General features: G+C 38.4%; 1 protein-coding gene across 4 annotated transcripts in view; it reads right to left on the bottom strand.

Moving 5' to 3' along the window:
• LOC138141634 (chaoptin) overlaps nucleotides 1–27,272 on the bottom strand; it is a 161,735-nt gene that overhangs the window by 111,203 nt on the left and 23,260 nt on the right. For 3 of the 4 annotated variants that reach the window (XM_069062360.1, XM_069036184.1, XM_069036183.1), the window contains one exon: nucleotides 6,480–6,569. The exons of the other annotated variant lie outside the window; for it this stretch is intronic. The gene's annotated coding sequence lies outside the window, so the exon portion shown is untranslated. The remainder of the gene's footprint in view (nucleotides 1–6,479; nucleotides 6,570–27,272) is intronic. 4 annotated transcript variants of the gene reach the window in all.

Here is a 27,272-nt window from a genome sequence, read left to right as displayed (position 1 = left end):
AGGCGGATGCTGGAAGACTCGAAGTGCAGTGCTTGTGCAAGATTCCAATAAAAGGAAGAAAAAAATATGGAAAAAATGCGAATCGAGAACGGAGGTGGTTCATAATAATATATATTTTAGTCAAGGAAAAAATTTGAATTTGTGTCAAAATGTACCAAAACTGGACATACCTCACTGAACCTTGTAAGAACAGTTTCCCCGGGTGTAAAGAGTACTCAAATTTCAAGTGTGGATTTCCTGTACTTCATGTTCCCTTGTTTTGTGAATTCACATATTATTATGTTCTCATGAAACCAAGCTTCATCAGTGAAAAACGTTTTATTTGGGATTACATCATCATTATAAGTTTCCACAGAAATATTCACGTGTTGAGAGAAATGACATGGGGAAGTTTTTAGTTCATTGTCTATAATTTCCTCAACTACATCCACAACTTCCGGAGCATGTTTGTTCGCTTTCCGCTACCTTTTCCTCTTGTTAAGAAAAAAAAAACGTTTTCTGCTCAGTTGAGTAAATTATTTTGTGTCGTTATTCCACTAGTTTTATTTTTTATCCTGTTTCCTAATAAAGATGTACCTCTTTATTTATTTATGTCGCCAGATTTCTTACAACTTGTTTCCCTCCAAATTAGGAGAGCTTCATTCCATCCAACTCCCGGAGCGCAAGTCTGGAACACTTTTTCCATGCGAAATTATTTCGCCTGCTCCGGGGCGGATTGTAATGTATTCATTTGAAAACAATGTTCTCCCTATATGTTATTTTATTTGCCCTCCGTGCCTGTATTAATTTACTCGACGACCTCTTAATTCATCTCAGACCTAGAAGGGTCTATTTGTAGATGGAAATTTGCCAAGTTTTATACTGGAAAAATACAGTTTCGGAGCAGATGCGGCGAATGCAAATTTTTTTAACCGCGTTTAGGTGAAGGCGAAATTTTTATTTCCGCATCAAAAGTTGGCAACTGGCTCGTTACTTGCAGCGAACACGGCCTCGGGTGTAAACGACTTAAGTAAGGAAAATAATAACAAAGGGCGCTTTACGTCCTCCTTTCACGAAAAAAGTTGACGCTGGATTTGGGTATTAACGCTGGCGCTTCTTGCCCAAATATCCTTTAAATAAAGTCAACTACGGTAGTTTCATTTTTAATAACATTTTTACAAAAATTAAAATATTGTTTTTAAAGTGTCTGATGCTCAAATTTGCAATCAACAAAATAAAAGACTAGACACATGAAAAAGCAAAAGAAAATCTCTTTTTATGTCTATTTAGAATCTGTTTTACCTTGAACAATATCTTGTAGAGGTTTAATATAAATGAGAAATAACGGTTTTGTTTACTCGCGTGGGAACGAAATGACAGAAACATAAATAAAAATCTCGTAGTTCTGTTTATTTGTCTTATAAAACATTTTATTATACCGTTACAGTTTTTGTTTCGTATAATTTTATTATTCGATTTTTTCTGTCTGTATTTTTTTATACTTTTGTTTGTTAGTTTTTTCTTCTCCCTTGGCACAGACCTATTTATTATTTGATAAATAATATTAATTAGAAAATCCCGAAGAAAAATAATTTAAAAAAATAGTACATTACTCATCGAGCGTGTGACGAGAGCTATTACTGAGTAATGACCAGTACACGCGAGTATTTTGTACAATGTACCTATTATTTTCACTACTAAAATTCATTTATTACGTCTTTCATGCCATATGAGTATTGCACTGTATCACAACGATTGTAGTCTAGGCCAGTTGCAACTTCTGATTGGTTACAACCCGTGGAGTAATGAGTCATTATTCACGGCCGTAATGTAATGAATATCACTGTTTGAGAGTTGGAGCATAAATAATGAATGTGTTATACAAATGAAGCAGAAAACAAAATACATAATACTTTTTCAGTATTTAATTTAATTTTAATTCAGTATTTAATTAATTTTGTAGCACTTAAAATAAGATGAGCTTCATTAGAATCGACAATTCATAATCAACTCTTCAAGGCCAACTTTGACCGGAAATTTAAACGAACACCTGATACATCTGTGGATATCTTTCAGAACGCCTCCTATTCAGGTGTAATTTTTACTACTAAGACAACATTATCGACTCTTTTAGGGCAAAATAAGACAGTAATTTAATGTTCGTCTGTTTCCTTCCTGACGTTTTTATTTCATCTCGACAGAGTGATCGCTTTATCCCGATTATTGCATTTAATGACTCGAATGAACCCGAATCCAGATAAAAGCATTGTAGTGTTGGCTCACTTGGCAAGTGACATTTTATAAATCAGAAACTCAATTAGCCTCATTAGGGAGGAGCACACTTCTCCACTTTTCCCTCAATTTAACAGGTGCTGAAATAAATCCGGACTAGGACTTTTACATAATTTTTTTCATCGATCTCTCTACTTGACAAATGACTCGATGAATACCACTCCACGTGACTCCCGCTAATGAAATTTTGCATTTGAACACCAGTTGCACTCTTGCACCAGAACGGAATTTATTCGTGCATTTTTAATAACGTCCAAATTGAAAAATTCTTGGAGGTGTCGCTTCCCAAATAAAACACGTTTTTCCACCGCTGTACTTTACAAAGACCGCGCTCATTTTGCATACATCTGCATATTCCTCCGTATTATGTGCATATTTCCAGGCTTTATGCGCCATATTCTCCTTTTCGGTGCACGTTTCCACCTTTTCACTTACACTAAAATACGTTTTATGAAGTGGGATAGGCTTTTCACTGTTAAAGTTTCCGACCTTTTTACTTTTCCGCTGTTTATTGTGCATTCTCTAAAGTCGAATTGGTTTTAATAACGGGACCACGGACCTCGCCGCCCCTCTCTCGGGGGCGCAAATATTTATTCTCGCTGGGGTGTGTTAAATGCAACCAGAACTGGCGCAATTCGATCTTGCGCTAATGGCACTAAATTGTCACAAGAAAAGTTGCATTTCCGCCGACTGCATTTTCTTCCATCAAATTAGACACTTTCTAAAATTGCTTTCTCCATCAGAGCGACAGTTACGTCGAGCGTTTAGCAGCTCTAGATTTTTTTCTCACCTTCCAGACAAAATAACACTGAAAGTGTCCCAGAAAACTGGTAAACTTTTGATCGATCCGTCCATCTGTTTGCATTTTTAACACGTGCTGGAAACTGCTATTGCGAATGCACTAAAAGCTCGTGATGTGTCTCTTTTATCTCGACATAGACGTACGTGCACAAAGCGCGGTAATATTTTTGGCCGTTAAGTGACATTATAATGTTTACATATCTAACTGGTATCTTGCTCAGTCGGACTGGCTGATGGCGCCTAAATGGCTGTTGGTGCGAATGTTTCATAAACAAACAGAATGAGACTTTCGGGATAAAATAATGCATTTTATTCGAACGCACATCCACCAGAAATGTCAAAAAGTGTCTTTTCTCCTCGCCTGTTTGACGCCTCGGCTGCGCCTCGGCCACAAAACTCAGACTCGGATGAAAAAGATACACTTTTTGGCCTTGATACATTACATAACATAACAATAACTGTTTATTTTCTAAACAGAAAAAAGATTTCAATTTATGAAAAAGTCAGGATATTAACATTTTTATGAAGATTTTTTTTACGTTTACTTTGTGCTTTTATGTCCGGTCTACATCACATAGTAAACCGTTTTTCCATAACTGCTACACATAATCTCACAAATGCAACTCACATAATTTAATTCTGCAATTTGCAACTTTCAAACAACGTCGTAAACCGCGTTAGTGATTTTTTCTGGTGCAAAACATTTGTGTTCAGTTTGATAATTTTTTGTGAGCTTGACAAACCTCCGTGACAGACAATAAAAGAGCTGCGAATACCCTAACAGCTCGTGAATCGCTCATTTTAAAAATCAATCGACTGCGGATCCAATTAGTGGAACACGGCGGTGTGGACAATGCACTGTAAATGAAACACTCCCGACAAGAGTGTTACACAGTGTTCAATGGCACGTTTCATGTTCTCATGCAAAACAGCATTGTTAGAGTTGTTATTCGATTTTCCACAAAAAAAAACAGTTAAAAAAATTCACTCGCATTCAATTCAGCGAACAATAAACCGAAACGAAACATCTTCATAGTTCTGTAATTATCCCAAACTCCCCAACTAAATAAAGTTGCAGCTTTGAAGCTCGACCCCGCCAATCCGGAAGAAGATCGCGAAGCTGGTACACAATGTAGATTTTTTGCCGGACGAATCCGGTTAAACTGATCCCCGTCGATCCGGGTTCCGGTCTGATTCGGTCCTAGATGGATTCCTCTTGTCACGTCGTTGTAAAAGCGTGGAAAGGAGTCGGATACTTCGCGTTTTATTAATCGAATCAATTAAGCCGTTTGAACCCGATTGGTGGATAATTCCGATTGGGATTGTGTTGTAACAGTCGGTTTCTTGCCAACTGTCGGTTAAGTCGACATGCAATTGACTTTACATGAATCGAGGGTAATTAACAGAGCGCCTTTAAATTCAAACTGAGAACGGAGTTTCAGGTGATTAACACTTGAGACAAGTTCAGGCGGAACTTCGGAGTTGGGAGTTAATTGATAAAAATAAACACACAGAAAAATAGAGTGTGTGAAGAAGGATGAAGGCGTGAGAGAAAAAAAGAATGTTTTATTGTGGTGTGTGTTCTAATTGTTGGCCTTGTCGTTGGGGTTTAAAGCGGTCGATGGAATAATAAAAATTACACCTGGAAATGTCACATGTCGGTAGCAAAATGTATCTGATAATGCCACAAGGACGGATCGTTTTAACATTTTAACATTAGTGATTGTAGTAGTTAATGTCTGTCATTGTCGTTGATAGATCAGTCATTAAATGCCACTGATGACTACCATAATTACCAAATGCTACATAAATGTCGATTTTGAAGTAATTTGTTTGATGCAAACAGACATGACGTTTGGTTGGCAACAATGTATTCTTCACCAGAAAATCAATAAATAACAAATTAACAAATGCCCACAAGATGTACAAAAGGGGAAGAGGAACAAAGACAACAATTACAACATTTTTTAGCAAGGACGTATTTTATTTTTTCTGTGAAGAATAAATAATTTAATTTGAAAATCCATTGCATTTCTTAATTTCAAGCATTCACTCACGAATGGTTTTGTTTCTGTGGAAATAAGCACGAGTCGCAGACGTGCAACAAAAAGATGGATGAAAAGCGACGGTTTGGTAACGGAAGGTAATTCACGTGCACTTGGGAAATTTTACAAGAAAATTGAAACTAAAGATAAAATATAGGGCAATCGCTCATCGTGTGGGACGAAATGTGGCCACTGTGTTACGGTGTTGTCGTGACTGGTTTGAAGACCAATCTTACTGGAACTTTCCCCGTTTCACCTTAGTAATGGCCCAATTTATTGTACAAAGTTTCATCAAAATATGCTATTCCTGGCTGTTGTATTTTCCATGATAAATAGTATACAGGGTGTTATTGAAAGTTGTACAGATATTTTAACCACTAGCTACTGGCTTCATGTAGAACTCGGAAAAATTATTTAAAAAATTCTATGTCAAAAAATAAAATGACATTTATTTTTTGAGCTACAATTTTTTTAAATTGCTTTTAGTTTTCAACGTTGTCCTACAACCCCGTGGGTAAAATTTCGGCATATTTTAAAAATACACCCTGTATATCATGTTTTATAAAATGTACGCCAATGCGAAGTAACCTATAGGAAATATGCGTCAAAACAAAGAAACCGCATTGGTGTACGTTTCATAAAATATGATATACAGGGTGTATTTTTAAAATGTGCCGAAATTTTACCTACGAGGTTGTTTGGCAACGTAGAAAACTAAAAAAATTGTAGCTCAAAAAATAAATGTCATATTTGTAACATTAGCATATTTTATTCACTCGTCTGACGTCTAGTGTTGAATAATAAACCAAAGAAAATACAGAAAATAATCTACCCTTAAAGTGCACTGTCATCAGATCAACAATTTGCGCAAGACGTCCAAAACACGAGATTTCGTTTCAATAATTACTGCGATAAAAAAAGCATCGAAGCGATTATTTATTCACTATTTTAAAAGCATGCAAAACTCAACGACAAGACAAAGTAAAGCTGGTCTAAGTAGCTCCAAGTTTGAATTTCTTTGATATTTTCATAAAAACTGAGATCGCAACGATGTGGGCGCTTTTATAAAAGCTCCTCTCTTATCGTTTTCTTTGTTGGGTCAAATACGATTTAAATTTGCATGTTTCCAAATTAAAAATAGCTCGGAACTTGTGAAACGTTGGTAATTCCGTAAAAATTGGATGTGGTGATTTGCTTAAGTACAGCTATTAAACGTGACACTGATCCCATTTCCGATGTGTAAGAGCACGTGAGAGCTTTTGCTTCACAATAAGACGCCTAGCATAATACAATCAGGCACTTAATTGAATCAAACCATCATTTTCCAAAGTGATTCTAATAGATGGGATCTACTGTACTTACCCTTTAACTTAATAGGTCCACAATTACTCGGAAACGACACTCATATCGACATAAATCCTGATTGAATGTACCGCACGTAGAAATACACACCTGAAAGAAGGAAAATGACAAAATGAGGGACATTTTTAACGGTTATTGTGTACAACAACGAAATGTCAAGTTACTCCCGTTATTACTTGATTTTATTAAAATTATTTCCAACGTAAAAACTAGATTAGAAAAACGATTTTGTAGATAGACAGAAGGGGATGTCACGTGCCGTGCGACTCGCGAGCGCTCCGTGTAAATCTGGGCCCCGCCCATGCCCTTCTGATCGAGGCGTTTGTAAATCCGGCTTGATCGTGTCAATATTTTTTCTGTTTGCTTTTCCGCCCAGACGAACGCGAAAAGTTGTGAAAAGCCGTCGGCTATACATGCTAAAGAGGCGTAAACGTTTGTCAGATTAATCATCGTCGAAGAGAGATCGCTTGTCGCGGCCCCAATCACGCTGAAAGATGTATTACCCGGCTCGCCCTAAAAAAGAGAACGCTCCTTGCGAATTCATGTTTACGTTTGTTTTTGTGAATTCAAGACAAATACGAAGTTCAGCGATTTATTTACGGCCCCCCATAAAATAAACATGGTGCTACACGCATCAAATATTTGAGAAAACGTGGTGAAAAGCGCCACATAAACCATATAAAGTGCGGAGAGGACTCCACGGAAATGCTGTCGGATAAAATCAATGGAACCTGCCGGACGCTCTGCACACACCTTTGCTCTCTCTCCCCCGACAAACTATAAACTGCACCGCAATTTGGTCGAATGAATTTCATCAAACATTAATGGGCCAGCGGTGCTGAAAGGCCGCCACTTTTAATGGGAAACGCGACGTCAAGATTCAATCCGGTCGGTTTTTATTGAGCGGGATCGATCGCGATGGAGCTAAATTGTTTAAGGCGAATAAACACGGGACAACGCAGAGAAGGGAGAAAAAGTGCACACATTTATAAGAGACTTGCTTTGGCTTAAATTGATCTGGACAATTTGTTTGCGTTGCTTGTTTACCATTACCACACAGTTTCGGGCGGGCTAGGCTGAAAGCGTGTTGGGAGTGCAGCCGGGGCGCCACTAAGCTCCACACCGTTCTCTCCTATATGTATTTTGATAAATCAAAATACAGGATTTTTTTGAAATGCGTGCAGAAATTTTAACCGCGAGCAACTGGCTTCATGTAGAACTCTGAAAAAATATTTAAAAAATTCTACGTCAAAAAATAAAATGACATTTATTTTTTGAGCAACTTTTTTTTTTAATTGCTTTTAGTTTTCTACGTTGTCAAACAACCTCGTAGGTAAAATTTCGGCACATTTTAAAAATACACCCTGTATATAATATTTTTCCTTGTTTTAAAGCATATTTCCTATAAGTTACTTCGCAAAAGTTTTATTTTTTGACACAGAATTTTTTAAATATTTTTTCCGAGTTCTACATGAAGCCAGTAGCTCGTGATTAAAATGTACTTATGCACGCATTTCAAAAACACCCTGTATGTTCTTTAAATGTAAAGATGCGACTGTAAGAAATTTATAGATTCATAAACAAGGAATATTTTTCGACAGAGTAGAAAGTAGATACATATACATAATAATATAAGGAACAATAATATAAAACATGGAAAATTATTTCTCTTCATCAAACACGTCACAAAATGTATAACTTCGGCGTGACGCGTGACGGCGTGACGGTGAAACTAATTCCCTCTCCAAACGCCCTCTAAGATCACGTTCCCAATTAATCAATGCAGTTTAAACCGCTAAAATCTGACTTCCACCCCGCTCTCATCCACCCACCCTCACCCCTTCATCTGATTGTCCATGCCGAACACACCGAAACCACCGATTCTCTCTTTTTATTAATAAAGCGCCGAAAAAAATTGCGGAGTGTGGCTGTGCAACGTGACCGCAATTTTTACACCCCTTTAGAGAAAATGCACTGAGACTGCAGGTTACACAACCCTAATTGGATACACCGGGGTGACTACAAAATCCCGCACGAACGCTAATATCACGTTCAAACAGTGACATTTGTTCTGTCACATCGGATAAATAAAACGCAAGAAGTTTAAATAATGGCGGAATTCAAGGATCGTTGTTTGTCCTGTTTCGTTACATAAATCAGCGGGCAAATACGAAATGCAAGAGCATCGCCGTGCGAATGGTACGGAAGAGTTGAATGCATAAGATGGATGTTTGTTTTGCCACCTTTAAATTGAAATCCATTTCGAATATTTGCCTCAATTACTCAGACGGGGATGCTACAATGAAACGTGTATTGCGGCGACGCTCCGTCGCCAATAATGAGGGAAATGAGAGCATCGAGCTCTCCCACCTCTAGTCACATCAAGATCGTTCCGTTGTTTTATTTAAAAAAAATGTATCAAGGGCAAAAAGTGCATCTTTTTCGTCCGTGTCTAAGTTTTCTGGCCGAGGCGCAGCCGAGGCTCGAAAACGGGCGAGGACAAAACGCATTTTTTGGCAGAGGTGCACATTACATTTTTTAGGCGACTGGACGAACTACAAAGCAAAAGACATCATTGGAAAAATTTAAAATGTATTTTGTGTCTACCTTTTTCAAATCGATAAATTTATTAATACATATTAACACTTTTTTTATTTTTGCCAACAAGACTAGAAATTTACTATTTGCGATATTTACATAATTTATGGTGACAGATGGCGCCACGGTCAGCGTCCGAAAAAGTGCGTCCAAAAAAGAGTTACTTTTCGTCCGCTCGTGAGTGCGTAAAATTCCCGTTTTCATTAAGGGTGTCTGAAAATGATCTTTAAAGTTTCTGTTTCATTTGAGATTCGGGCAGAAAATGGCGAACTGCTGTAAAATAATTTCCAGATTTGGAGGGTAATTTCCAGTAGGGAATTAACGCAAACAATCCTTGGAATATTTGGGGTAATTTTTGCCGGGAGCGGCTCCAGCCTCCCCATATTAAAACATATTACAGCACCCCCGTTACACTCGTCCGTACTCGGCGTTAAAATTTCAAACTATATCTCCGTCATAACGGAATAATTCGTCCCCGTTTCATGAATTTTTGAGGGATGCGACCCTCCGCGTTCACCTATTTTAATTGCAATCCCCTTTGAAAAATCCGTTTACATAAAGAAGCCCGCGGCGCAACCCTTGCGGAATAAGAGCGCACATCATGATTCCAAATAACGCTGGAAATATCCCGCTCCGGGAAATATACATGTCGTCCAGGCGAACTTCGGCATAACTATAAACAGGAGCGAGATGGGAAAAGTGTCCACGGCTCATAAAAAATTTACATAACTTTCGAAGAAGCCCATTCCGGAGGAAATTTCGGTCAGTCTCGAGAAAATGAGAGTGGAGCGGTCGCGTTTCCGATCGGCAGGACTCTCGCAGATCCAATTAAACAAAGTAAATATTTTCGAGTGGCCTTGCAGGACGCCAGGATTTTTCGCCAGGATATTGATCCCTGCGGCCTCCAGTTGGACACGCGGACAGGTGGAATTTTTCACACAGTCCTGCACTCGTCCCTCAACTTGTATAATGCATAGGCGCTGCTGCAAGACAGGTGTTGCATTTTTTGCCAAGATGCATAAATTATATCCTCCAAAGGAACGATATTATTTTTCTCCGGCCGATTAAATTACGAAGTACAACAAAACTCCCGACTCGACTCGATCAAAGAGACACAGCGGGTGCTGGACCCAAACCAAAGAGAGTATAATACGGTGGACCGCATTATTGTGCGCCGAATTGTACCAAGGGTCTCGAGGATTTAGCTCAGGTTTAAGGAAAAAATTAAGTCGGCGAATATTCATAAAATACCTCGTTACATGAAGGGAAAAATTAATCTATTTTAATATAGCCGCTGAAATTTCAGTCTGGGTTAAGATGTTATTAAAATAGCAAACTCGGCCGTTGTTTATTAAAGGAGGTTGTTTCGTTCGTTCCCAATTGAAATTTCTCGTTTAACTTTAGCTGAAAAAGCCAGACGTGGTTTTTTAACCGTGAGATATTATTATTGAATTAGTATTGCAATTTCGGGCGGAGGCTCGAGAGGGCTCAGCTAAGACAAAGAAAGGAGGCTGCTGGAGTAGGTCGAGTGCTTTTCCACGAGATTATCTGCCAACAAGATGTTATCAGATGTGGTTTTTATTAGTTCTCAACTAGACGAGAGAGTAATTGTAGCTTCCATTCATTAAAAATTTATCAATTATTGAAATTAACATTTACTTAATTTGTCCAATGGGGTTTCCGATTCCTGATTACATTTTCTTTCAACATAAAACAGCAATTCCAAAAAAATAAAAATGAACTGTTTTATTCCTATTGCCCACCCCTTTCCTTTTCTGTCCTTTCCCTCCCCTTCGCTTCCGCAAAGATATTTCGAGATGGTCCGACTCTGCTCTTTCTCCTATTCTGAATTCTTCTACTCTTTCCCATGCTTCTTCCTTCACTATTCCGTAATCTATCACTGTTTCCCCCTTGCTACCTATATACTCGTAGGTCCATTCCCTTTCTTCGTTCCCCTGTTTGTTCCCGTTCAATACCTCCCATTCATTTTCTTCGATCCATTCCATCAGTCTCTTCCTTCTGCATTTTCCATCTTGTCTTTGGGTTTTCTTTCCCCATCCCCCCTCTCTTCTTTCCAATTTCTTGCTCCTCTTTCTCCTATTCTCCCATTGAAGTCCCCACCCAAGAGTATACGATCTTCCCTCTTTTCTTTCATTGCGTTTTCGACACGACGTCTTCTTGTTGTCTTCATCTCTTTACTGTATATTGTCATTATTTTTCCACTTTTCTTCCCATGCATCCTTCTTCTTCTCCCTTTCCTTTAATCCCCAATTTGACCCCTGTTATTATTCCCCCGATAGCTCTTCCCCTTTTCCTTTCTCTTTTTGTCCCTTGACCTTCCCATTTGTACTCTTTCGGTAGCGATTTTCTCCTTTATGCTTCTTTTCCGGTTTCCTTTTTCTTTGTCCATCTACCTTTTTATTTACCTTCTCTTTATACCTTTTCTCATCGGTTCATCTTTCCTTCTTCTCTTCGTCTAAACATTTTTCTTTAGTTTCTCCTCTCTCTCATTCCACATAAATCATTCCCCGTTTATCTGTATCTTCCTGTATCCTATTTTCACACTTTTTCCTCTATCTCTCTCTTCTCTAGCCACCACTCTTAACTTCTTTTGTGTTTTCCTTTCTTCGTTCCTCTCACCTTTTCTCTCCTTCAACTTACTCTTATTTAGCATAATGTCCTTCTTCTGCTCTCAACTTTCTATTTTTGCCAGCATCATCTTATCTTTATTTATTTTAAATGTTTCTTTTACGTTCACTTTCACCCCTATCTCCTTTTCGAACCATTCTTCCACCCCCCTTTCTATATTTCCTCTTATTTCCCCTATTCCGGTTATTATTCCTCTCCTTCTTTTCTCTTTGTTCCATCTTTTTCTCTATCATTTTCATCCTTTTCATCCAATCTGCCTTCTCCGCCTGCCATTTTTCTTCTCTTTCTCTCGTTTCTTCTCTCACTGCCACTAATTCTTTCCTTAGTTCCTTTTTCTCCTCTCTCACTACCGCTAATTTCTTTCTTAGTACTTTGTTCTCTTTCTTATTCCTGCCGTATCCTCTCTTATCTCTCTAATCATGGTTTTAATTTCACTATCCATTTACTTGCTTTTATTTCCTTCTTCACTTCTCCTTGGGGATCTTCCCGTTCTGGAACTCTTTCTGAATGGGTTCGTACCTTCTTCAGACGTCCTATCTTCTACTCTTTTTCTCTTGCTGCTTTCTTTCCTTACTTTCGGCAATTTCGACCGACCTGACCTGACCTGACCTCTTCATAAGACATTATGAGACACGTTGGTCAAGTCAAGGTCACCTTTTCCACACATCATTAAACCGATGAATCGAATGGCAACAATGAATTGTGAAAGGACGTTTATTCTGTTTTCCTTTAACAGCTTATACAGACTGTCCATAAAAGAATGTAAGATCGCAGATGAAATACTAATCGCAAACTGTCAAATATTCACAAGCTGTCAACTTAACCTCATTTTTGAAGAATGGAAAAAAGCTTTGGAGAAAAATTCTTCGTGTTTCGTCCAATAAAAAATAAAATCAAATTCAATTCGTACTTTTCCAATCTTTTACTAAATTTCTTCTCAATTATAACGCAAAACCTCACATTTTTATTAATAATTAATAATAAATAATTCCACTCTGACCCGACGGAAATCCAATAAACTAGAAGATTGATTGATTTCAATATCAAATGAAAGAAAGAAATGAATGAAATTATTTTCTAAAAAAAATTAATCATATTGAAAATTCCAGAGAGTAATTGTTGATTTAGTTCTGTACTGGGTTTAAATTTGTAAAACTAGACCGAATCGTTGTTTAAATATAATTATTTGAAATGTGAAATTATTTAAGGAGCCGTTAGCAGCCGAGTCAAATTGCAATCATTATTAACAAATATTTCGTTTCCGGCGGCGATTAAGAAGCATTATATCCTACTTTGCAGCATTGTTAGCATTCAAATAGCACTTAATACCTACAATTAACACTCGTGCAGCCGCGATAACAGCGTTTTCGAAGCATTATATAATCATTAGACGGATTTTCCATGTCGCGATCGTACCAAATAAATAATAAAGCCACCTCCAAAGTCTACGACTTCAAAGATAATAACATCCCTTATAAGCCAGACTCGATAGTTTCAGAATTGAAGCAAAGATGAGAAGTACAAAGCGATCTTTATATCTGTGTCCTTTGTGCAAACGTCTGTCACGGCCGATTTGAAAAATAAAAACAAAATTTCCGGTCGGGCGCACAATACTGTTTGAATTTTTTCTTGCGAACTCGAGGGATTGGTCTGAAAAGCGCACCTCCACACAGCATGTTCGCCCATTAGGGGTGGTTTTTCATCTGCTGCATCGATTTGCTCCGGAGAGACAAAACTGACCGAGACTCGTTAATTTTTTCGTGGGGAATCGCGTGACCGCCCCAATTAAGCAAATCACCCCGAAAAAACTGTCCCTTAACAAAGAACCCTCCATCAGCGGAATTAATAAGATTTGAAGGCATATTTTAGCACCAGCACGCAATTAGAGCCCGTCGGGGTGAGTTATGGTGGAAATGCGTCGGCGGCGGGGCCCGAAAAAATTGTTAATAATTACAAAACACATCTTATCATAATTTGGGCAAAAGTCCCGTCGGAGTTCTCCTCGGTGGCCATGTCTGCCCGTGATAAGCATCGGGGGTTATTTATGCCCCGTTCGCATGAGAGTCAGCCGTAAGGGGCGGAACATTCGAATTTTCACGGGGATGTTGTGAAACGGCCGTGTGATCCGAGGAATCGATGCCGTCGCAGATATGTCGGCCCTAATTATTTCTTGGCCTGATAGGCTAAGCCGGGAATGAATTCCGGGCGAAAAATTTATGACAACTGGATCTAGCCTAGTCGAATTAATCCCCACGAAAAAATTCTCGAGGACCGGATTTCTCCGGCGGGGCGGCAATTCCGCCGGATTAATAAGACGTCAATTAAGTCGCGATTCTTTCGGCGAAATTGAAGCTTTCCACTTCGCCGGAGTGGCACTTCTACCCTTAATAACTCACCCCTCCAGTGAGGTCACTGCATTATTAAGTTCGTATTTTCGGGGCCTAATAAGGAAAAAGAAGTCGTGCGGGTGCAAGGGCGCCATTTATTACTTTTCGCCTTTCATCCCCCCAGGTTAATTTATTAATACACAGGTATCAAATAGAGAAAAGTCGGGGGCTTTCGGAGTTACGGTCCAAGTTTGAAATTATTGGGGGGAATAAATCTCGCGGGGCGCGATCAGCCCCGGAGCGGGGGTATAAATTTCAAAAAAATATCACGATTCGGGGATCTTGGAGATATTTAATTATTCCAAGTGGAGCGAGTGACGTTAATGGTTTCGGTTTTAAGCTCGCTGCACCAACAATTAAAGATTCGGGAGCTTTTATTTGTCATATTTAACGGGGTGAAGTTTCCAGAACGGCGGCCACGTCTCCCTTAAACTGTTGCCAAGTTTGATTTAGGGGCGAAAAATTCCACGAGCACTTCAGGGACCCGTATAAATCCAAAATAACATTACCATTATTCAAATCGAATTAATTCCACATTATGGCAGTGCCTAGATGACAGCATTTGATCCTCGTCGTCTCGTGTTCTAATTTGCATGAATTGACCCCAGTTATGTCAAAATCGGTTGTACCCCGGAATGCGAGCTCCGAGACAATTTATTTAAATTACGAATCGTCCCCTGACGGGCTTCCTATTGTAAAAACTGAAATTCGCCCTGGCTATTGATTCGCTCTATTTATATTTTAGGTGTGCTCCCCGAGTCTCGTAAAATATTGACGATACGCTGGTCGACAATAAAAAGGGACGGACGAGAAGAAGGAATCTGAAACGAAGTTAAACCGCAACTTCGGGATAATGCAAAAGTGTGGGGGAATTACCCTCTCTTAACTTTGCACCTGGATAGGCTTGTTAATACTTAAGCAGGTAGGTCAAAAGTTTTCGCGTGGCCAGATAAACACATTCCTGAAGAACTTTCGATTTTAATCAACCTCTTCACTAATTGCTTCTGCCCTCGATGTCTCAGTAAATGTAGGTAATTGTGATTTCAACTCAAGTCACTGTTGTTGCTGCGGTGCTGTGTGTAAACTTCCCACTTGTAAAAAAAAATTGGTTTATACACCCGTTGCACAAATATGTGTCGAAGAAAAATTTACATCCTTACAAATATTCCTCCTACAGTTGGTTGCAAAAAAAACGGGAAATGAAAATTTTCCTAATGTAAATTTGATTTTGTCAATTTGTCAATTAACTGTCTACTTGACAATACCTATCAAATAATTTTTAAAAATGTCTTTGAATTTTGACGTCAATTCTCTCGTAAGAAGGTTTCACACTATGAAAAAATTGTAAAAATGTGTCAATTTTATTCTGACAGTTCCCGTTTTTTTTGCAACCAACTGTACCTCGTGATTTTGTTTTACCAATTTTGCAATTAGTACCATACCAATTTAGTTTATGATGACATACAAGACATTACTTTTTTACTGATGAGGCTTGGTTTCACCTTTGTGGTTTCATTAGATCTCAATATTATAGGTTAAAATTGATGTTTCTTCTTTAAAGGAACCACTAATGCTCAAAGACTCTTTCTTGAACCAGCTGGATAACGTGGAACCAAGAAACTGCTTTTTCCAACAAGATTCGGCTACTGCCCGCACGGCTGTAGAATTCTGGCCAAGCCCATCACCTGACTTGACTGTTCTTGATTTAATTTTATTCCTCACTTAATAAATGTGGTGTTTAGAAAACCGATTAGCAATTTGCAAGAACTGCAACAAGCAAAACAAGATACCAAAGCAAATGTGGAGCTTGAAATGCTGACCAATTTTTTAAATATTTTAAAGAGAAGACTTCGATATTGTTTGTAGCGAGGCGGACAGCATTTCGAACATTTTCTCTAATTAATTAGTTTAATATGTTTGATATACCGCTTTTTGGTTTTTCAATTAATTTAATGAATTTACGTTTATCACGCCCCCCTTCTAAGCGCCTACGCCCATGTCCAGTGTCATCAAAATTACGCATTTACATTGCCAACAAATGAAAAACCTCACGATTAATAATCACATTAATTAATAATTAATAATCTAACACATCTAACTTGGAAAATCTAAATCTAAGAGTAGAAGTGAGTCTTTTTGTGCTGCCCAGAGATTGAAGACCGAGACGCAGTCGAGGTCGACAACTGGGCGAAGCACAAAAAGACCTTCTACTCTGAATGACATTATCTTCAAGCGGGTCACAAAAAAAAATCGGACATGAGCTCATTTATTTTCTTTTGGTGCAGCTACAGTAAACGTCAATTTTCAAATTTACAATTTTCAAATTTTAAGGCACCAGTAATGCTATTACAGCGGTAGCATAAATGCTAATAGTACGTATTAAGTGTTTTTTGAATGGTAACAATGCTGCAAAAGAGGATTTAATACTTCTTAATCGGTGTCCGCACAAAATATTTATTAATAAATTATTTGAATTTGATTTGAACAGTTTGCAGAATTTAAATAATAAATAATGACATTTACATAACAATTCGGTTTACAAAGTATTTTTCAGTAATAATTAATTTGGATGTAACAAGCTGGAACAAATATTTTTTGTGGAATAAATAAACTGTTTTTGCTGTAACTGTAATGATTTCTATATGTTTGGATTTTTAAATTGAAAAATGATTCCACTCAAATTAATTTTTGACTAATTGAACCCAAATATTTTTCTATTTAATTGGGTTTTGCTCGAGGTCACAAAACATTGTGTAATACAAATTCACAAATCCGCAGATTCATTAGTTCTTTAATTTTTTTTTCTGTTTGACTAATTGTATTTTTTAACAGAAATATTTTATCTAAAGTAAAATAACAAGATCTTTTTTATCGGATAAATTTTTCAATTTTACGAAAACTTTTTGCTTTGACAATTTTTATTCTGGTTAGGCCCGAGAGCTTTAGCTCGAGGGTTTAAACTTTGAATAAAAATACCCAAATTCAACGAATAAAATTTATTTGTTATTTTTGGCAAGATTAATTCCAAAATACAAACTTTAACGTTAATTATTTATTTATAATACTTACAGTTAATAAAAACAATAATTTGAGAATCTGACTGCAGTAGTATGCATTTTAATCATTTTTGACAGAAGACAGACTAGCAGGACGTTTTTATCGATATAAATATTTTTGATTGGATGAAGGCAAACGCTCTGATTGGCTGAACACGCACGTTTGATGTAATCTGTAGTGTAAGATAAAAAAAATCTGAAGAGTGAAATACAGGGTGATTCACGAGTAATAATAAGCCCGACGAAATTTGTAATACAACCAAATCAATGAAATTTAAAATATCCTGGATACTTTTAATAAGTTAAAACTTTCCACACATTTATCGTATTACATTTTTTTTTCAATGAACCGATCTACGAATTTAACACAACGATATTTTTAATTAAAGAAAATGCTTTACAAAGCATTTAAAAGTTTTTTTAAACCTACTGAAACGATAAGATAACAGCATCGGAAAATAACTTTTAATAACAACAATAATTTTCTGGATTATATTCTTAAGCTCGAAAAGTTTAGGTTTCTTAGCTTTGTCAGAAAGTCTTGCTCGCCCTCTGAACATATTAAAAAGATTTTACTCCCACCAATTAGAAAGTCACAGTTGAGCTCTGGACATTAGAGAATTCAATTAATTTAAATTCAAATTATCAGAATGTATTTGTTGGCGAAAACGAAGAGCACGAGTTTTAAATATTGCGCAACAAGCTAAAAGATAATCGTTTAGCCACGTAACAAAGCTATAACATTTTATCTGTAAGTATATTTTTATGTAGATGTTGCACAACCTGTCTAAATACAATGTTAGCATCGCTGAAAGCTCCTCGCATGAAGAGGGTTGATTTTGGAATTTCACCCCGCCCGCTTTAACGCCATTACGACTCCTGCATGTCAGCTTATAAAGTTCGCAGGTTATGCTTGCATAGTTTTAATATCCAGTTAAGTTGCGGTAACTCCTTTCACCTCGCATCCATCTCTCCGTCTCCTCCTCCAATTATTTTTCACTTTATTTCCCCGAAAGCAGTAACATTTTACGCCGTAATTCATAAAGCGCCTCTTTAAAATATTCATTGGCTAATGTTTCCGGTCAGCGATAATATCAGCGGATGAAGAAAAGAACGTCATAATCGCAATTAAGAGCGACGCTAAATAATTTATGGACGTTCGCAATTGTACTGTTGGTCTTTGCGAGCGGGAAAAAGTTGCTTCGGAAGCCGGTTCGAGTTCGCGACTTAATTAAAAACTTTCCGACTGGGCAACAACAGAGTGATTAGTACGTGTATTTGGGAGAGAGGAAGAGGGAAAAAATTTGATAGTGAGTTTCTTTAGTTCGTTTATAAGCTGGGGGAAATACACAATGCGAGATTAAAGAATGGCGGCGGTTTTTTTCCTAACGTTTTCTAATTATACTCCGGTTTCTATTATTTACGGAAACGTCAGAGGAGTAATTACGAGGCTGGCAGTCTGCCGTTCCGTGATGAGAGCAGCGACGGTGGATTTTGCAAGTTTTAAGAAGGATTCGGCGCAATTAAGGCTCGTTTTAATCATTTTTTACCGTGTCAATATTTATCGGCTGTATATCTGGTTGCCTACCCACCCAGTAAAATTAGAAATACGAAGTGATCAAGTTGGTATCTTCACGAGAATGTGCAAGGCACTGACAGCATTTCTAAGAAGATAAAGACATCACATTTGCAGGAGGTTAATGAACGCAAAGCCGACCGGGTTATTATAACGCAGTTTGGAATATCGCGGCGTCCATCTTGGCGCGCCGCCAAAAAGCCTGAGATCCGAAACAAGGAATAATAGTTCCGCAATGTCCGCACTACATTTCCGTCTGTCATAATGTTGTTTTAAGACGAGCCATTAGCAGGTTTACTTAGGTCTCGCATTTAAGGAAACGGCTATTGAGGCGAGCACTCACTTTTATTTATTTAATCGTTTTACGTCGGAATGCGAAAGCGTGCAGCCCCCTGATTAAATTCCATAATCGCAAAAGTTATTCGCCAGTGCTTTACCTAAAAGCGTTTTTAATTTTGATAATTTTCGCTAATTATAACATTAAATCACGGAAGTGCAATATTCGCGGCGAAAAAGAATCGCTCGATCCGGGAATTCAAATTAAAGCGTTCGAAAGCGAAAGCTCGCTCCGTAACGAATTGCCGCGATACGTTCTTAAGTTTCCGGTCTGCGTCGAGTGCTTTTTTATGAAATGTTTCAGACATGTGTTTCCTGAGAGACGAAAGTTTCGTGGGAGACCTGCGAATTGGGCCAAATTAATAGCGCAAAAAACACACAAGATTTCTCTTATTTGACACGGGACAAATGCGCAGGGATGAAACGTTGATATGCGTTTGACCCCTCAAAAAAAAAATAGGAGTTGGGGGTGGCTTTCAAGGTCGCTAGGGACAACAACTTTTCACATTTTGTGCCACGTATCGGAGACAAATCGATGGAACGAAATCATTTTGCTTCACGCGAAATTGCAATTGCTTTGCCCAAGGGGACGAGATAACCGCAGGAGTCTTACCAACAAATTAAAAAATCAAAAAGATAGCAAGATCGCTGCTTTAGGAAGTTGTCGCTTTACAAAAATTTCGTGTTGAAAAAATGCTTTTTCATAAAAAATACAATTATACAATATCCAAATATGATTGTTGTTTTTCTGGTTGTGCCAACTGCAGATTGTTTTGTTTAAATTTGTTTCAACGTATTATTTTTTAATTTATAATTATCAATTCATGTTCGCGTTTATTCTGTAGCTCCTAACGTAGAAATCTATATTATCGGCCGTATAGCTGGTTGCCTACTTAATTATAAAAACCTGAAAACTTGCGAATTAAATAATTTCCAATAAAACGAAACGCAAAAATGAAATTAATTCTACATATTTTTAATTATCATGAAAATTTTATTAGAACAATTTCGAAGAGAAACGTGTCCTTCCGCTCGAAACATGGTGAATTACTTATAAATAATTAAAATTTAATTTACGTTTCGTGAGAAATTTCCCTGGAACACTCGATAAAAAATATTTTAAAAAGTGAAATTTCGTTACGAATCTAATATAAAAAATTCGTTTAATTAGGTAGGCAACCATCGCGACTCTATGTAATTTCCGGTGTAATTTCCGGATCCTTCCAGGCGAACCATTTCTTAATATTATATTGGTAATACTTCAATGTGGAGCGATTGAAAATGTTTATTTTCGTGTCGGTTATTTTGTTCAGAATCCATCGATTGTCAGTTGTCACCGACAGAGTTTTATTAATAGAAGCTGTTTGGTGATAAATTAAAATTTAAACAGGCTGACTATTTACGATTATAACATAAACAAATACACTGAACCAATACTGATATTTACAGCAGTATTTTACAATTTTGTCAGTATTTATCGATCGATTTTGAGCCAAACAAACAAAATGATATACAGGGTGTATCCGAATTCGACCGACAAACTTTCAGGGCAGATTCTATGATCAAAAATAAGCATAAAACTCTTAATACAAATGGGGTCAAAAATGCTTACTTTGCGAGATAATCGACTAAAAATTTCTACGCAACAAAAGGAATCAGGTCGAATTTTTTGATGAAACGTACAAAAATAAAAAGGAGCATTGTACCATTTACAAAAATTGTCAAAATTCCCCTCCCCCCTGTTCAATGCACAGATAACCCCATAAAATTCAAGGAATTCAGATCGTAATTGTTTTTACGTTTTTGTTGATTATCTCGCAAACTAAGAGTTTTTGACCCTATATGCATTAAGAGTTTTATGCTTATTTTTTATCGTGGAATCTGCCCTGAAAGTTTGTCGGTCGAATTCGGATACACCCTGTATATTGCACAAAACAATTTGCTGAATAAACAAACCGAATTTAATGATGATTTGCAACAAGGTAAATCACAAACTGGATATGTTTGATCAGTAAAGATTTTTAGTATGGCAAAAAAATCAAAGGAGAAAATATTCATTTCGATTTTTTTCCAAACTCTTTTTATGGAAGCAATATTTTTTAAGCTTTCTTTAATATTTAGTTTCTTAGTTGTTTTATTGCGGTAAGGTTTACAGTGCTAGGATATTTTTGAGATTGAATGGAAAATGAAAATGGTGGATGCGCCGGGCAAGACTTACCAATAATTCCAGATAAGAAAAATATTTTGAAATAATTAAAAATCTGCTCCGAAGTGGGTCTAGATCGGTGGTATTATAGAGGTGTGCCAGCAGGGCATGAATAAGGCAGGAGCCCAAATCCGGGGGTCACCGGAGCCGCATCACCATGCCGAAGCGGCCCTAACCTCATTTAAATATTGCGCTTGTCATATGCATTCGCTGCGAAATAAATCTTGCGAATGTGGAAAATCCGGGAGATGACTCCGGGAAATTTCATCTTTAACCATTCAGTAGCACGGCCGTATTGATATAACACGTCTTTTATATTAAACACGTCGTCGGGAAAGATGCGCGAAACACGTCAGCAATTTTCTTTATTGGCCGCAACAAACATCATTTTTCACATTTCCATTTTAAGGATTTCCTGGAGGAGGCCCTTAACAACGTCAGCCTCGGTATGTGTACACATAAAAGTCGAGAGCCCGAACGGGGATGTCTTCCAATTATGTCGAAATTGCTGAATTTTGATTTATTAAGTTGACACTCTCCGGAAAATCGCTGGCGGGCCGTTCCTGCCGGATTCCTCCGGGCGCGACTTATCGCCGCCCCCGCCAAAAATCGGCGACACGTGACCGTCACCGCCGCTGGAACTTTCCCAATTTCGGGTCGTTAAACTTGATTAATGAGTGTCGCGCCGTAAAACGTGGAAATCATTTCGGTAAATATAAATTTTGTCCTGAAATATTAGGGATGCATCATTAACCGACAAAGCAGCATTTTCATTTTGTCCGGGCTCATTTTTGAACTGACAGAAAATCGCCGATTCCCATTTATAATCAGCAATCCGTGTTAATTGTGTTGGCGGCATTGTTCAAGCTGCTTTTATGCAGTTTTCGTCGGAATGTTTTATTTCATTTATAGCAAATCGATGTGCCAAAATAATGGCTCGCAGAGACCGCGGGACTCCCGTCCGGAAACACCCGGAGTTAATTAGGTAATTTATTTTTTCAATTTTCTGCGGCTCGACTATTCTTCATTATTGCCTCGCGCACAGCAGTTGGTTAATGGGAAATATCCGAAGTAGTGTTGGGTGACACCGATATCAATATCGCCCGGTTCTTTGTGTAGGTGTGCGAGGACAAGGTCGATGGTTCGAATTTCCGCCGACATTAATGACATTGTTACTGTTGTCAGAATAATTTACCCACTTCAATACTGACAGGCGCTGCTTAAAAATTTAATCATTAGCGCATCTATTATTCACTAATGTCTTCCTGAAAATCAAACAGTAATCAGTTTCTGTCCAGTACTGAATCTATTTCCTAAATCCGATAAATTAGTACATTTCCGGTGGGGTAGCTCGGTGGCCGCATGGCTGTCGGAGACAGTGCTCCGAGGTCGCGGTCCCCGCGCTAGTGGGTTCGAATCTCACCGAAGGGGGAGGATTTTTTCCAAGGAAGGAACCTCCGCCGGGCCATGGATGTGTGTGTATGTCTTTCAGGGGCTGACGGTAGGGTGGTGGAAGGAAGAGCGACACTCTTCCGACACCGTTAGAATAAATAACGCATTTTATTTCTTATTAAACAATGGTCCAAGTAGAAAATATATTTGCAACCCTCCCATTCGGCAGCAATCGCACCCCACTTACCTCAATTTAATTTAGTTAAAGTTTCATTGCGTCGCTTTAACGTAATGTCTTGACGCGCCGTAACGCCGGCCATCACGGCCGTTAAGCGCCACTCCGGAGCCGTCCGTTTTTGTCCCGGAGCGAAATGCCCCCGGATTAACGTGACACGGCATAAAATAAACCACGTCCGAGACGAGACGGACATGAAATATGTCCGGTTAAACCGGTCTTAGTTTGGCGGAATCGAGTGCCGCCTCCCAGGACACGTAATCCTGACGTTAGCGTGATTGGATACGTTGCGGATAGTTGCTGATCTATCGGACTTGGAAATAGATCTGGGGACTTTACTGTTATTTAGTTGGGAGCCGGCAGTAATTTAGGCTGGGCGAATGCGATCCGGCTTAAAGAGCAACAGAGTCGAAGGCCGCAAAACGGCCCGGAAATGCTGCGGTGGATATTCTTTGCTGAGGACGTGGAAAGCGTTTATTGCTTCGGTGGTTTCTTTGCGTTTTTTATCTGGGGCTTGTTTCGGAAACGGTCCTTTGCCCGGTTAACCGTGAAATGCGATTAATTCGTTTTGTTTGCCGTTTTAAAGTTCTTCGATCTTCTGGAGGATGCGAGCTGAGAGGAGGATACCGAAGACGGATGGGACGGACACTGCCGACAAATTTATAGCCCGGGGCCCTTGAAAGAATAATGTATTTGTTTGATTTTTTTTTTCCATCTTCCAGACGGATTTGACATGACTAAATTGTGCCGTCACACTTTAACAATAACTCTAAGACGTGACGCTTGAAATCTCCACTAGTTGCACTATACATAAAGTTAATGCGGAAAGGGTTGCAAGATGGAATAGTCTGGTGGCGCTTTTACTATGCAATTAATTCAGATTTCAAACCCAAGATGTAATTAAGTCTTTTCTGCTTTTGTATGCTGAAGTTTAAGCATTTAGTTTCAACAAACTATTTTGCAAATGGGTCTAGACATGATCCGGCTCGAAGGACCAAAATTTTTTCGTTAAACCCAGTTTAATGCGTATTAAATAAATAAAATCTAAGAAAGGTGTTTTGTGTGTGTCAGTTACTCTTGATCACTTTGAGAAAGGGTGTCGCTCTGCCATCCAGTCACTATCAATAACTCCGCTATCCGCGAAACGCCGCCGCCGCCGCCGCCGCCAATAATATCTATGATTAAGTGAACGCGGGGCGAAATCGCATTCAGGGCAATTTATTATCCTTTAAATGCGAGTCGTCCTGCGCGCTCGACGGCATTAACAGCGGTAAACAAGGCTGGAACAGTCCTAATGATATTCAAACGATCCCGACCAGCTCTCTGGATATTGGCGAGCCATCCTGGCGGAATGATTGAAAATATCGGCGGCGGCGGAGATGACGGCGCACCGGCAGTAAATCCGGAGAGTACGCGCCGCCAAGCGTATCTATGGTAAGTGCGCAATCACACCACCAGATACCAGCAATCCAGACAAATGAGCAGGTATCATAGCGCCATTCATCACAGCCGGAGGCGGCGTCCCAGTAGCGGCATCAGAAAAATTTTCGCCCACAAATTTAAATTATCTCGACGCGGTTTTTATTAGGGGGGTTGTGCGTGCTCGACGTAATGGGGGCGGCCATGTCGAACCACCGGCGACATGGAGGGATTGGCCCGTTATGGGGATGCTCGCAGTCTTGGGGTTGTAAAGGACGGGAGTTTTACGGCTGGAGTTATGCTAATGACGAATATCTCTCCTATTACTTATGCGCACGACCTGAATTTTTGGGAGGGGACTGCAGCCAGTAAAGGGTTAAAATGGGTCAAAGGGTTTCTTTGATAAAGCAATAAATTTTGAGATGAGAGCACAAATGCAGCGGCACTTCTGTCCGTAACAGCGGAGGACAGTTTTGGAGAGTTTTCAATTCAATTGATCATAATGGCACAGGTCCGTAAAAGGGAGATGTCCGTAAAAACACAAGGGGGAGTTCGTAAAAGGGAGATGTCCGTAAGGACACAAGGGGGAGTCCGTAAAAGGGAGATGTCCGTAAGGACGCAAGGGGGTGTCCGTAAAAGGGAGATGTCCGTAATCACACAGGGAGTTGTCCGTAAAAAGGAAATATTCGTAAAGAGAAGTGCTTTTATGTTATTGATGTGTTTGCGCCGATGAGAATTCGTTCGAATATTTCAAAATGTGTTTTATTCTCCGTTGAACAAAAATGTAATAAGGTGCGGAAACGCTTCGTATATTATTTGTGAAATCGCAAATAATTTCCTTGGATTTTAAACTGGTCGGTCATTATCAGATCAATCGCGCCCCGCTAAAGAGCCTTCGATTTTCCTGCTCGTTATAAGGAAATATTTCATCATTTCGCCATTAATCGTACGTCAGGGAGTGATCCGCACCAACAAAAAGACTATTATTCCGAGTTATGGCTTATGGATATGAAGATTTATAAATATTAGCGTCGGTCGCAACAAATAATCCTCGAACCGAGTAAATCGGAAGGTTAATGAAAACCGAAAAAAGCAAACCCAAGACTGGGTCGATCAATTTAGACCCGGAGTGAAACAAGTTTTCGGTTGACCCCTCTCGCTCATAAATCGGAGGTCAGAAGGCGAACACATCGACTAGTCAGAAGCACATTCGGCGGCGGCGGATGGAAGGATGAATGAGTGAACCGCGCTCGTTTGGGAATATTTGTTATTTTTTATGTGAGAATTTTATTTGAATCTTGACATGAATTCAGATGAGTTTACAGCGCGGCCGACACCGCGTCATCCATCAACCGGCAGTGATTTGACCCGAATTTAGTGATTGAACCTAATATGATTTGTGGCGGATTTTTTATTTGGGGGCGCAAATATGGTCACTGCCATTTTTATTTTCCGACCGGTTTTCGAACAAAATTAATGTCTGCCTTCAGCACAAATATTTTGTTTCGGTCGGGAGCAGTCGTTTGTAATCTTGTCGAGCCACAAATCTGGCGTTTCGATATTTTTCTTTCTTAAAAAGGGCAAAAAGTAGGACATTTTAAAAGAAAATGTTCCAGTTCGCTTTTAGAAACTTGGAAAGCTCAGCACAAGTAATTTACTTATATCTCTAAGGAAGAAATGGTTATTTATGTACATAAAACACAAGTGGGAAGTTTACACACACGAGAGCATCGAGTTTTGAAAGTCACACGCTGTCACCATGTTTTGTGCACATTTAAAGTTCATTTAAGGTATTTTACCCGAAATTCATTTTGTATTTTTTTGATGTAGTAAATTAAGCAAAATCTCATTAAGTTCAGTGTACTAATACAGTTGCCCAAACTGTAAAATAAAACTTTACGCTGGCAAAAAATGCCCACTTTAGACGCATCATGTTGTTTAAAGAACAACTTCTTTTTTTAACGATGGTGCAGAAAAAATATTATTATGTGGATAAGAAAGAGACTAAGAGAAGAATACTTACTGAGATCAAATACTTTTAGGTTATCTGACAGCTGCATAAAAAAATAGAAAAAAGACTGGGAAAAAATAATAGACAAGATAAGAACCAAGCAGAAAATAAAAGATAACGTAGTGATTATTTACATAAAAAATTTATACATTTTTATAAATGTATGATATTTAATTTCAATTTTCTTGACAAATTTTCAATTATTTAATATGTGTTATCTCTCAGAAAGTCACTTTTCTCCTTCGCCAAAATGGTTAAATTTAAGATGAATTAATGTTTTAAGGAGAAATCTCGTCCTTTACAATTTTTCATATGTCAAATACTAAACAAAACAAAAACGAGAGATACAGAAGAAACTAAGCACCATCGCTAAAGAAGAAAAAAGGAGAGGGGAAAAATGTAAAAGTGGGATATAGGAAAATAACAATAGAGGGGGTACAGTGGAGGTGGAATGAAAAACGGGGGGGACTAGAGATTTTTCAGTAGGAGGAGGAATAGGGGATGGAGAAAACGGAGACAACTGGAATGGAAATAGGACAAAGAAAAAGGTAGATGGACAAAGAAAATGGGAACTGGAAAAGAAATTTAAAGAGGAACATAAGAAAGAAGATAGGAAGCAAAAATGATAACAAAAACGGCAAAAGTGGTTCTGGTAGAAACATGGGTAAAGGAAAGGAGCTGGGAAAAAATAGAAAAGTTGTTACCGAAAAAATACAAATGGGAATATCAAGGGGCAAAGCGGAGAAAGAAGAAAGGAAGAGCTGCTGGGGGAATAATAACAGGGGTAAAATTGGGGATTAAAGAAAAGCGACAAAAAGAAAAGGGAGAAGAAGAAGGATGTATGGAAAGAAACGTACAAATAGGTAATAAATGGTGGAAAATAATGACAATATACAGCAAAGAGATGAAGACAACAAGAAGAAGTGTC

This window comes from Tenebrio molitor, chromosome 1 (genome assembly GCF_963966145.1).
Source record: "Tenebrio molitor chromosome 1, icTenMoli1.1, whole genome shotgun sequence".
NCBI classification, from domain to species: domain Eukaryota; kingdom Metazoa; phylum Arthropoda; class Insecta; order Coleoptera; family Tenebrionidae; genus Tenebrio; species Tenebrio molitor.
Note: the sequence above shows the minus strand (reverse complement) of the source record. Positions and strands in the feature narration are given on the sequence as shown.